General features: G+C 39.7%; 1 protein-coding gene across 1 annotated transcript in view; it reads left to right on the forward strand.

The window, feature by feature from the left end:
- Window positions 1-7,953: 7,953 nt before the first annotated feature.
- The window catches only part of beat-IIa (beaten path IIa), a 48,972-nt gene continuing 44,000 nt past the window's right edge, over window positions 7,954-12,925 (forward strand). Inside the window, exon 1 of the mRNA XM_044394035.2 lies at window positions 7,954-8,316. The gene's annotated coding sequence lies outside the window, so the exon portion shown is untranslated. The remainder of the gene's footprint in view (window positions 8,317-12,925) is intronic.

Below are 12,925 nucleotides of genomic sequence, written 5' to 3' on the forward strand. Positions count from 1 at the left end.
AGCCCTAATTTCTGCCACGCCCAGTGTTTAAATGGACATTAAGCACTGGAAATCTGATTAATTAGGTCCGACTGCACCGACAAATTAGTTGCATTAAGTGCAGTTTTATCGCCGACCCAAAAGTCTGCAACAATTTAAAGCTACCCTTCAATTTTGCGTTTGATTTGTGATTCAATATTATGTGGGCCAACTAATTTATGCGCTAATTATGTTGTGTTTTCGGCTGTCGAGTGTTATTTCGGCCCGATGAATAATTAAAACGCGTTCTCCCTGCGTGCCCATTAATTAAGCCGCTAAATGCTTTGTTTAGTAATTTGTTTTGGCCTATTAAAGTGGGTTAGGCCCACGGTCTCAATGACAAAGTGAGAGTTTAATAGCTTTTATATTTAGTTCGGCTGTCTTTTTTACAGTTTCGGTAACTAATTTCAAATGAATAATTGAGTTCTGGTTTACATTATTTGAACAAGGCTTTACAAATGTTCTTTTATTATTTATGAAATTTTAAAGGATTTCAATAATAATTGTATAAAAATAATAATACAATTTTTTGTAATAATTTCTTAAGTTTGCGGTTAACGATGTAAATATAAATTCTCAAAGTTTAAACTTTCATATCTCAAAAATTTCAGCTAATGGCACACTTTTGAATATTAGATCTTCTTCAAATAGACTTGTGGAGCTGGCCAATATAAGGCCATTAGTTAACACATGCTTACACTTTAACAGTCCTTCGAAATCTCAGAGTCGATGGCGCAGTGGGACCATAAATGACGTTGGTAATGGCGACGACCTGTCCAATCAGCGGATCGCTGGCGAGTGTTTGCCCACTGTTTAAGCCGCAAGATGCCAGTGGGTCAAGGGGTTGAGGGAAAGGGGTCTTGGCCAGCTTTCGAAGGCTGCTGATTATGGCCTGGCATTAGCAACACAAGGTGAGTGCCACCGCGCGAGTTGCAGTCATCTGCGGAGGCACGCATCCTGCGATGCAGTGGCAGTTAACAGACAATTTCCAATTGTCCTGCCCCACGCACACACCCTGCCCATAAACCACGCACATTTGGGCCTGCATGCAAATATGCAGTAATAAAGTAAATAAACGCTTGCCAGCCGCCATTAAGCTGCAAGATGCAAAAACAGCACGGAATTACAGGGTAGATTCTGTAACGGAAAATTAGGTTGTTTAGGTACATACAAAATATATATTAAATTAAATATAACTTTATTAGAAAGTAAATATTAAGCTTTTTGTTAATGAGAAAAAATACATATCCTTTTATTTTGTTGTAACACTGTAGTAGATAGCTTTAGCGGATATTTACTGTACTCATGCATCTATGGCCGGCAGCGTATTGAACATAAAGTGCCTGGCAAACTAGGCAAGGCTGTGATTGCAAAACACAAGTGCAATTACCTGGCCTGCAGGCTCAGCACATACACACACATGCACCCAGATCACTGCTCTCCCAACAGCTGAGGTCAACAAGATAATAGTAATTTTAAAATTTATATAAAAAACTTTAAATAATAATAGTTATGAAGCTTGCAAAAGAAGAAATAATTACATTTTATGTGTATTAAAACTGTGTAGTACTTTTATCTAGGACAAGATTAAAAAGTTATTATTTCTGCAAGCGGTAAGACCCATATTCATTTTTAGAATGGTATACCTTTTATTTTGACCACGACTGTAAGGCCGCCTGCATGAATGTACGTTAGCTGGGCGCCGCAAAGTAGGCAACGATAATGTCATAAATTCAATGAATAAACATAAACGGAAAAAGCAGATACACTCACACACACGTGCATAGACCGGGGCACACACACACAGCATACATAAACAGCAGCTGCGTGAGTTGGGTGTTTGCCGCGAAATAGGCAGGAGCAACAACAACAACAACAATGGGCAGAACAACGCAACATGAACATCAACGGTGGCAAAATATGTATTAGCCCCCGAAGTTTACTAACAAAATTAATTATGCGAATTAAGCGCAGTAAAAGCACTTTAAGCAATCCCCCCTTCCGCCCCTCCGTCACTCCAAAACTCTGGACCACCGACGACCGCACCGCTAACACCGCAGCAGCACCTCGCCCAGAAAACACCCCCTTCCCACCCCAGATCTCCAGATCCTACGGGGCCATAATATGTGCCGCATTCTGTGCCGTGTCATGGAACTACACTGCCAAGTTCTGTAGTTTTCTATGTTTAGTATAAGTAATAATATTAAAAAAATAAGAACAAATTAATTTTATATGCGGTGTTTATAGGTCTTCAGAAATATTGGGTATTTTTTAATATTACTGTACAAATTTGTATAATAATTACTAATTTACAAAGGAAACTATCAAGGATCAAGCCACTGAAAATGGCTCAAGCTTGTTGACTAATTTAATTAAATTAAAATAATATTACTCATTTTTGTATATTAAAATCAATTTTTGATAAATTTTGTGCAATCACATGGATATCTAAATATATCAATTAATATAACTTTTTAACGTCATTTCGACAGTTGAGTTATTATTAAGACAAGTTTGTATATTATGGGTCTATGCTTGTTTAGTAATTAAAATAATTGAATATATATTTAGCATTAACAGGTCGCCAGGACTTACAATCACTGAGTACCCTATCCGCTTTTCTCAGTGCAGGGCTAAGAACCCAGGGGATGGGGATGCTGAGAGGCCAGGACCTGGGGCCCGGGTATTGTTCAATTTATGCGTGTTTGTGTGCGTGTTCCACTCAGGAGTTATTCTTGCCACCATTACGCTCCCTCCGCGCTGGCACGGCTTTTCGCCAGTTAGCAGTTTGTGGGCGCCCAAGTAGGCCAAGCACCCGGACCTGGCCAAGTGCAAGCCCCAACAGTCAACAGCCAACAAGCAGCAACCAGCGAGCAGCGAGCAGCAGCAGCAGCCTGGAAGTTGTTTATTTAAGTGTGAAATTTAAGTGCAACACTGCGTAATGTGTAAGGACCCAGCATATTTAGCATTATGGCTGGGGCAGATAAGCGACATCGACTTTAATAACCCCTGGCAGCGGAGATTGGGTGGTAACTGAGCTGCCGTAATCGTAAATTGACCTGCTAATAGATAATAAAACAAAACACCAGAGAGCAAACATCAGCCAGAAGCCAGGCAAACAAAAAAAAATAACGGGGAAAAAAGTGTTATTGCAGCGAAAAAATCTGGAGTGCACTACTAGCGGATTTTTGGCGCCGCCGCTGACCGAACGAAATAAATATAACAATTTGTCGCCAATTTTTGGGGTCAGGCAGACGCCAGGCTAATTTAGCTAAAAGTTTGGACAGCCACTTAGTTAATTGTCGCTGCGATTCAAATTAAATACATAAATATGCAGGCAATCCACTCATAAATTGTGACTAAAAAAAACAGAATGACAGTTTACACCACCCTTAAGCGAAGTAATGTTCAATTAGTTTTATTTATGAGTGTAAAATTCAACTAAAAACACCATAGATTTTTGTATGTATTCGCAGTATCTACTTACCATGTTATCACTTCTAATGAATTCAAATTTAATCGTGTAAACATGTCCTTTTAATTACATAATTAGTTTAAGCATGGTTTTCTATTTTTGATGTATAAAGTTTTGTGATTCTATTAATTTATCCGTCAGAATATTTATTGCGGAGATAAGGGATGGAATTAAAAATTTTTAAAAGCTTACAGTTAGTTGTCCAAAGAGTATTTCTCGTTAAATTAAATACCCAGAAATGCAAATGCAACACCATTCGCCATGAAAATTGCTTTATACCTTTTAAAAAACTTTTCTGGTAATGCTATGGTAAAGCAACTTCTTAATTTCATATTGTAAAATATGATTTCAGCATTCCATATAAATAGGTATTCAAAATAAAGAAAAAATCTTTCATCTATATTTTATTTTTTAACTTACACCTAAGAGGTATCAGTTGATATTAACTTTACTGAACCTAACTTTTTGTATGCATTTTATTATTTAACTCTCAGTCAATTAAGCTTATAATAAAACTGAGTAGAATTTTGCCCAGGTCAATAAATGTATTTTTCGATCAGGAATTCAATTTTAGTTTGGCTCTCACATTGATTTAGATATGCTGGCAAAGGGAAATGGAAAACAATGGATTCGTTAATGGTAAATTAAATCAGAGCAAACGAACTTAAAGCTTCACTGCAAACAGTTGAAAATGTGAAAAAAGCACGAACTACTCGTACGTTGGCGATTTCCCCTTTGGCGAATTTTGTGGTGTCGATGAACACTATAAATCAACTGTCAATCAAGAGATGCTAAATAAATGGAAACACAGCTAAACTTGAATAAAGTTCGCCGCAAACTTTCCCCCGAAACGAAGGAGAGCCAGAGAAAAACTTCAGACTGAAGTTGAGCCAACTGCCAGGCCATGACAGACAGATCCTGGCCATATCCTCGCCAGCCAGCCAAAACCCCAAAAAAGGATGCCATCAGAATGGACGCTAATTAGCGTGCAAAGTTAAATAAAAATCAGCGAAAATTCCGCTTTCAATGCAGCATGGCATATGGTAAGATAATTAATTAATACTCACTCGGCTGATTGGTGAAAAACGATAGTCGGGGCCGAGGCAATTAGCCAAGTTCTGGGCCCAGGCCAAAGGCAAACAATGATGAACCCTTGCCGCCGCTTTCTCCATTGCTCTTGCCGTCTCAGTCTCGCACTCTCGCCCCCTCTCTCTCGCTTAAGCCCTCTCTGAAAAGTGGTTGTGGGTGGCGGCTTCATATTTTTATTTACTTCACTGGGGAAATGAATGCTGAAAATAATCACTTAAGCTTAAACGTAAGTAGATTTAAAAAATACTGCTTTCAGGGTTATTTTTTAATTGCCTCGAGAAGGTTTATTACCCTTGGAAGAATATTTAATTATCTTATTAAAAGCGTTTAAAAATATTAAATATTTGATATTATATCATTATCATACTTCTTTTAATAGCAGTAAGTAATTTTTTTTTCAGTGTTTTTTTTCCGTTTTATATGTGAAACGCTTCTGCAGTTGGTTTTTTATTGCTCTGCTGCCTTTTGCCTTTGCACTATGCTCCCACGTTCTGGCTGTTATGCTTTTGTTTTTTCCGCCGGCTTGCTACCGAGCTTGTTTCTTGAAAAATAATGACTGCACATTAAGTGTCTACACACACATGCTGTGAGGACAAGGCAAGTAAAATGTCAACAAATGACAACAGAAATATGATGCAAATGGCTCATGTAAGTGGTTCTTGCCGCCAACATTTATAAAACAGGACAACTTACAATGCAACAACAGCAAAGCGGCTAGAAGAAGACCAAAGGGGGCTAAAGTGGCGAGGAGAAAGTGGGAGTTCGAGAGTGGTGGGCGTGGCGGCGTGTCTGTCTGTTTGTCCGTCCGTTGTAAACATTCGCCATTCTGCTTGGCAATTTTTCATTTCCCATTTCACTCCGCCATTCGAGTATAATTCGCAGAGCTTAGCGGGGCGAGAGGCGACATTTGCTTAATGCTGAAATTAGCTTTTATTCGAGCATCGCGCATACGCCGCGTTGGCCGGAGTCATTGCCATTGAAATGCCTTTCAAGACTCTCGACTGCAATTAAAAGCGCATTTAATAGAAATTGTTTGAGTGCAATCGCATGCCAAGGACATCTAAAGTACAGAAGGCCCTTGACTAAGGTGGCCCAAACCTTGCCCTTATAAGGGTATACTCTATCGATTGCCTCGCATTTTTGATTGCTGGTCTGCACGAAAAGAAAGTATATAAATTAAATTGGTAAGGAAAGAAAATCTTTTATATTTCAATTTTAATTTCTTATACAGAACTCTTTTTATCATCTATAAAAATTCTACTGATTAATTTCAGTAAATGCCTTTAGTTAATATTTCAATTAAAATAAAATCAAGGATTGATTAGAATAATAAAATATTATCATCTTAATTTGACTAAAACTATTTCTTTGGCACTAGAAGTTAAACGCAGGGCGAATATTTTGGTATTTCCACCGAGTTCCTTCAATTAGCTCTCGGATCACATTGGGAATGCGATTGCTTTCTCGGACTATGTGGCTAATCAGCGTTATGTGCGTTAAGTCAACAGCCGCATCAACATTATCATCATTATTTGTACAAAATGAAACCGGCCAAAGCCGAAGCCGAATCCGTAGCCAAAGCCAAAGCCGCATACTCACACAATTTGGCAATTTGTGGCGAACGGCGGTCAACAAAAAGCAGTTCGGCCAAAGGACCATCCAGGACTACACTGACATTCGGTCAGTCTGTCAGTCAGCTGGTCAGTTGGTTGGATTTGTATGCTCCGTCCTGGTTTCGGTTCTGATGGTTCTGGTTTTGGACCACATTGATATTCCACGCTCGATGCGCGCCGCTGTTGCCATTGGTCATTGAGGCTCACTCATCCTTCGTCTCCACTCCTGGCCACTAACGATAGATGTCCTTAAGCCAACATACACTCGCACATATTGCTATAAAAAAATATTTATCTATATGGCGATATATGGCCAGAGCACTGCGTCCTGCCATCCAGCCATCCGACTATCTGGGCAACTTTGTCCAAAAAATGTTGCCAGGCCCGAGCGAGCGGTGCTTTGTTAACTTTTTCAGTTTAATGAAATCAATTCACAAGTCACGTTGTTGCTGGACAATAAATACATCAGAGTCCATTTAATAAAATCATGATGTGCACTTTGGGATGATACCCGCACGCCACACATACATCATCTATGGGTGGCCATATCCCCTATCGTATCGATTCGTATATTGCAAATAACTTTCGGCTCTCATTGGAATGCCGCATATGGCCGCTATATGTACTCGAATCATTTGCCCCCCCTCGATATTCTTACCCCCAATTGCTCGATAAGTGCGCCGCAGTGCTAAAACTTAAATCAAAATCCACATTGAGCCACTGCAGCAAACGTTGGCCACCAACCCGACTCACTGGCAATTTGTTGCGGCTTCTGGCTTACTTTTCGGTTCATTATATTGATCTGTGACTTGGCTGTTTGCTCTACGTCTTTCGCACACTCATTTTTATTTGAGTGCCCCGAGAATGGCGAACTGATTATTGGGGAAAGGTGGGTGGGCAGCAGGTTTAAATGGAACTGTTTTATGAGTGCAGCAATTAAGGGGAGGGGTGATTGGGGCTACGTACTAAGTATACGAAAAAACCCCTTCTTATCATTTATATATTTTGCAAGCCTGTCAGAAAATGAGAGTCTTTAAATAATTAGGCAACGTTATGTAGATTTAAGATTCAATTTATTTTCTTAGTCCAATCATTAAAGTTTAATAATTTGAATCAGATATAAATTTGAATTTTTTATTACATTAATAAATACAAATATGATATTTTTAAACATCTACCTAAAGAAAAAGTTGCTTGAGCAGAAATATTTATAACAGTTACTAATGCAAGTTATATTTTAATTTTTTTTTATTCTCAGAATTTAAATTGTTTTAATTTGTAAGTACAAGTTTACTATCTATATGACTATTAAGAACCAGTTTCCATGCTGTTCCCACTATTTAAGACAATTTCCTATTTAATCTGATTCTGCGCACTCGAGCCGAAACAGCTGTTCAATTCAAAAACGCGTTCCCATTATTATACGTACGAAAACAACAACTGTTCTACGCTCAGCTGATTCAGACGTGCTCTTTTGGGGACCGGTTCTCTTAGTCCTGACCATAGATAACCGAGAATGGCTTGCCATCGAACACGGCGAATTGAAGGGCCTTTCTCCCTTAGCCGAGAAGAAAACTCGTGGCCCAGTGTTATACTCGCCGTCCGGAAAACGAGAGATGGAGCACACGAAGCTCAACGAATGGAGGCGAGGACTCCGTTCGGGTGACGAAACATCCCGAATACGATTTCTGGGTGCGTGTATACAGCCTCCGTGCATATCTGATGGCCAGCGAGCAAATCAGTCAGATGCGTGGCGAACGTTGAATTTAACGGTCGGTTTGGCAGTGAAAGTGGAAAGTGGAAGCCATCGCCTTGCTCCACGAGAGTTGTTTGGTGCGAAAAATAGAAAACAAAAATGTACACATAGCGAAGGAGTATGAAAGTGAATTAAAGCAGAAAATAACTACACGCAAGTGTACAGTACAGTGTTCAAACATTTAGAATAAAAAGTGTTCAAACAGTCAGAGTTTTTACTCTCGTGTTCAAACAATCGATATAAATAGAGTTTAAACATCGAATTGCAAAAGTGTTCAAACATTGCCATAGGTTAAACAGTTAAACTTTAAATATAAAATCAAGTGGCACCATTTCACTTTGGAGTTGGAGTCTTCGAATTTGCTGGTAAATTATTCAAGCAAGTTTATTTTTTCCGGGGGTAATAGCAGCCTAAGATTCTGAATCCTCTGCCGTCATAAAGTTATACAAATTATTGCCTTTCTGTCTGCCATTTTGGTTGGCTTTAAACTTTCGGTTCACGCAGCGTTCGCATTAAATTTCCTATTTTGTTGTTTTCCTGCCTTTTATTTCCTTTCCGCTATTCGCGTGGCACATGCGGCGTATACGCAATGTATACGCTTCTATTCTACTGGTTTGTGTGCCTGTGTGTGTGTGTATAACCTACATTTTTGTGGTCCTTGCTGTTTTTCCCGTGACAGACTGACATTCAGACAGTACCGAAAACAGGATCTTGAGATGGGACGACGACCCTGTAACTGTGACTTTGCCCGCTGAGAACTGAGAGTTAATTTTATGGATTTACGACCTTTGTTTGCTTGGCTTAAATACTGAAATACCGACTGATCCACAAGTTGGCGGTGCTCTATATTAATTTTTGTCCATTTTTGTATTATGTCCAAATAGTTTTCGGCCCAAACTTGGCCCTATGTTCGCTATAGACCCGCGCGTTTGTCTTCATCAACTTGGTCCAACTTTTACCAAGTGATTGTTGATTTTGTTTGATTTGCTGTTTTTGTTTTGGTTGTAGCTGTTGGCTTTATTTGATTTTAGTACTTTGGCAAAGTCAACATTCGTTAGCAAAAATTTCGCTCACGTTCCATTCGACCGAGTTCTCGATTTCATGAGTTTTGGATGCTGCTGCTGGTCCGTGTTTGCTTCTCTGTTCCGCCGCTTAGCCATCGCTCCCCTCTAAATATATACGTATTTATCCCTATTCCTATTCCTGTTTTTGTCTCCAACTGTCTGGATCTCGCCCTGTTTGTTTTTACCGCCTCACTGTGCACTGTGCATACTGTGCGGCGTACACAAATAAATATATATATAAATCGGGCGGCTATATGCGCACTGGTCCGATGTAGTTGCGGTGCTGAGTGGTGAGTGGGGCTAAGCTGGGCTGTCCTTAAGATTATTTATGCGGTGATTAGCCGAGCTGAATTATTGCTGAAATTATCAAGTGTGCTATAAAATTTCACTGTCATTTATTTGCGCAACTTTTGGCGGGGCTCACGTACTGCTAACCGAACGCACCCGCATATCCCCGATCCGATCCGATCCGAAACCATCTCCATTTACTCCACTTCAAGCGGTTCCGTCTCATGTGTATCGTTGGCTCGTTTTGCAGCATCGGTTTTGGGTTTGGCTTTGGCTCTGGATATTCCTGGCTGGGTGCGTGCGAGTGAGTGTAACAAATTGCCAGAGTTTGATTTTTAAGTGTGAAATATCGCACAGCGAAATTGGATTAATTACACTGGGGCTCGCTTAGATTGCGTTGGCTTTAAAAGCCAAAAGCGATGGTAAGCGAGGAATTCTCGTTTAAAAAACCTGTTTGGAGAAAAAGTGTCGCTCAATATAAAGTTCACAGGGTACCTATCATACCAAAAATGTGATATTTTTAAGTACAACATAATTACCAAAATTATTATATTCTAATTTTAGAAAATCTTTAGAAATAACATTGTTCTTTTCAATATTATTTGATAAGGTGGATTGGAAATATTTTCCTGAATTAATAGCTTATCTCTTGCTGAACATCCAGCTGTTGGCCCGAGCCGATTATTCACTTATCTATGTAGTATTTATGAACCTGCCACAGTTTCCTCTGGGCGATAAGGATGGGCGTCCAGCAACTAAACATAAATAGCTTGTAGAGCCAAATAAGGATTATCCTGCTGGGCCGAAGGAAATGAGATTTTCCACCAGGAGCGGCAGGCTCCGCCGCCCACTTTCCACAGCGCCCACTTAGCCAGCAACTAATTGCCTAAGCTCCAACCTGAATCCAAATGAGATACTGAGCTGGATCTGCGGCCAGTCCAAAGTCTGAGAGTCTGTGCAGAGATTAATTACATTTAAATAAACACGAATGGCTGCAAACATGGCCAAGACCGCAACAGTTACATGAACAATTCAACCGAACAGACAACAATAGACAACTGACAACTCACTCAACTCAGCTACACTCGACTCGTCTCGATTCAATTGAATTCAATTTTATTTGGCTACTTTAAGCTGATTACCGCCTGAGTTTGGGGCTGAGTTATACATTTTGCACAAACTAAACCATTAGCTTTTGTTGCAAAACCAGCAAATTCCACTTAGCAGGCAAATGTTGTACATTTGATGAGGGTATCAGACGAAGGGACAATACACAATGCTGTACAAAATGTTAGTAGTGTTAAAAGGAACTATAGTAAATCTATAGATTTACATCACTTTCAAAAAATAATAAATATTTTATAATATGTAGTTTTTAATATATGAATAAAATGGTTAAAACATAAAAGCCATTGGTTATAAAACTAGTTTGTATGATTTTATCATTTCCTATAGGAAAACTATTATTTTTTTGCACACCGCTGTATATGTTTTATCTTTTTTGGTAAATGAAAGTCAAAGCCGAGTTTAATGCCGGGTTTAGTGATAGCAAAAGCAAAAGCGAGCCTCTTGCATATGGCAAATGCCCAATGATTTATGACTGGAACGGGCCGACGCAGTCAGCAGACTTTTGTCCCGCTCACAATTGGTGGTGAAAAGCGTGAAAAACTGTCGGCCACATGGAAAATCTCGGTGTGAGTGGGGTAATGTGGGAATGCGGCAGAGTAAATTCAATTTTACGTTTCACAACTCAGCATGATTTCTATCAAGGCGGGGGAATCCCCAACCCTTTTTCCACATTGTGTACCGCAAACTGATTGCTTTCGGTGCTCCCTCGACTGTCTGTGTGTTAAAGATCCTTGATGTGGGTGTGGGTGTGTGAGTAGCTGGGTGTGTGTGTGTTAGCCCCCAAAAGCAGGCTACATAAAAAAATCACTAAAAACTTGTAAAAGCATCAAAGCGCACTTTCTGAGCTCTCTGCTCGAAAAGTTGGGCTTGTTCGGTCCTTTGTTGTTGTATCCTTAGTGTTTCCTTTACTGCTCTCGTTGTTGTTGTTGTATTTGTTGCTGCTGCTGCCGGTGGAAAGTTCACAACTTTTCAAGTGAGTTTTGAGGGCGGTTTTTGGGTCTAGCTATTGGCGAAATTGCTTTCTGATAGCTTGGCTGGTGTATTTATGCAGTTTTAATGAGAGCTGCTTGTGAAGAGGTTGTTGTTAATACAGGAAATTAATAAGTTAAGTAGCCATTAGGTGGCTGAGTGCAAAGTTCAATCGCCTAACTTTGAGTCTCAAAATGGTTTTAAGGTACTTGGGAAAGAATATTCCATATTTATATATTTTACTCCGTTAAATCAGCAACCTTTTTATAATATTTATAGATTCTCAGTTAGGAATAACTTTAACATTTTAATTTTCTTCTTGTTTTGTTTCTTTTTTAGCGCACATCTGGTTTTTCCCAGTGCAGTCTGAGAAGAAACACAAGCCTCTCTAGTCTGTGTTTTCGCTGAATCTTTTTGGTTTCTTTTATATTTTTGTGACTGCTGCTTAAGCCGCGTTTTATTTTCACTTGAGGCAAGTGCAGTCATCTGTGAAAATATTGGCAAAACTCAAACAGCGCCAGCATTTGACATAAATCCTTATTATCCCTTTGTGCACAAATTGACATTGCACTTGTAAGGCGATTGCCGAGACTCTGCTTGACATCCCCCCTCCCTTATTCTTGGCCCCTCTGCCACCCAACTTTTATCTGTGGCTTTGTTTTCACTGCCAATGCAGTGGGAGTGGCATTAGCAGCATCTGACAAATGCAGGAAGCCCTGGCAGTCCTGAAAGCGAGCTTCGTCCTCGGCACGTCCTCGCACTTAATTGAGGCTGACACACCGCTGCAGAGAGCATAAAATGTTGGCAACATTAAGTAAATATTATCATATTTTATAGACGAAAATATAAGAAGTTGTTCTATTTTTCTAGATTTATTTTTAAACCGTTTTATTAACGAAATTCTAATTTTATATCTACATGTGACATGTCTTTAAATTATTACTAAAATAATAAAATGTTCACACTACTCCTATCTTGAACATCAATATTTTTTTGCCCAGTGTACCCTCTCTCGCATAAAGTGCACGAAATTAAAATTCATAATGTTGACTTTAATGGGGCTAATGCTGAAATATCAAAGCTGCTGGCTTAGGTGGCAGCCAGCACATCTCATAGATTAGCCGGGCTGCCATGTAAGCGGAGCCAAGAAAATCCTGGCCAAAAGGCGTCTTCTTCCTGTCAGCCAGCCTGGCATTTTATTATGCGACACGCAGCCCAACCACCTTGGCCCAAAAAGCAATGGAGCAGAGGCATCACCCGGCCCAACTTTGACGTTATTAAATTATGCGGAGATTTGCGCACTTTTTTTCTTCTTCTTTAGATTTTTGAAAGCCTCTTGACGTTCTTAATGATGAGCCAGAGCCAGCTACTCGCCCTCCCCCTCAAAGAACCCCGACTAGGCCGAAATTAAATTATTTTATTGCCGGAAATTCATTAAATCATGCCTTTATGCAATTTCCAGACTACATTGCTGGCATACCAAAGTGGGGAATCTGTCAATTTATCGGCCTTTTGGGGCCTGATA

This window comes from Drosophila takahashii, chromosome 3R (assembly GCF_030179915.1).
Source record: "Drosophila takahashii strain IR98-3 E-12201 chromosome 3R, DtakHiC1v2, whole genome shotgun sequence".
Classification (NCBI taxonomy): Eukaryota; Metazoa; Arthropoda; class Insecta; order Diptera; family Drosophilidae; genus Drosophila; species Drosophila takahashii.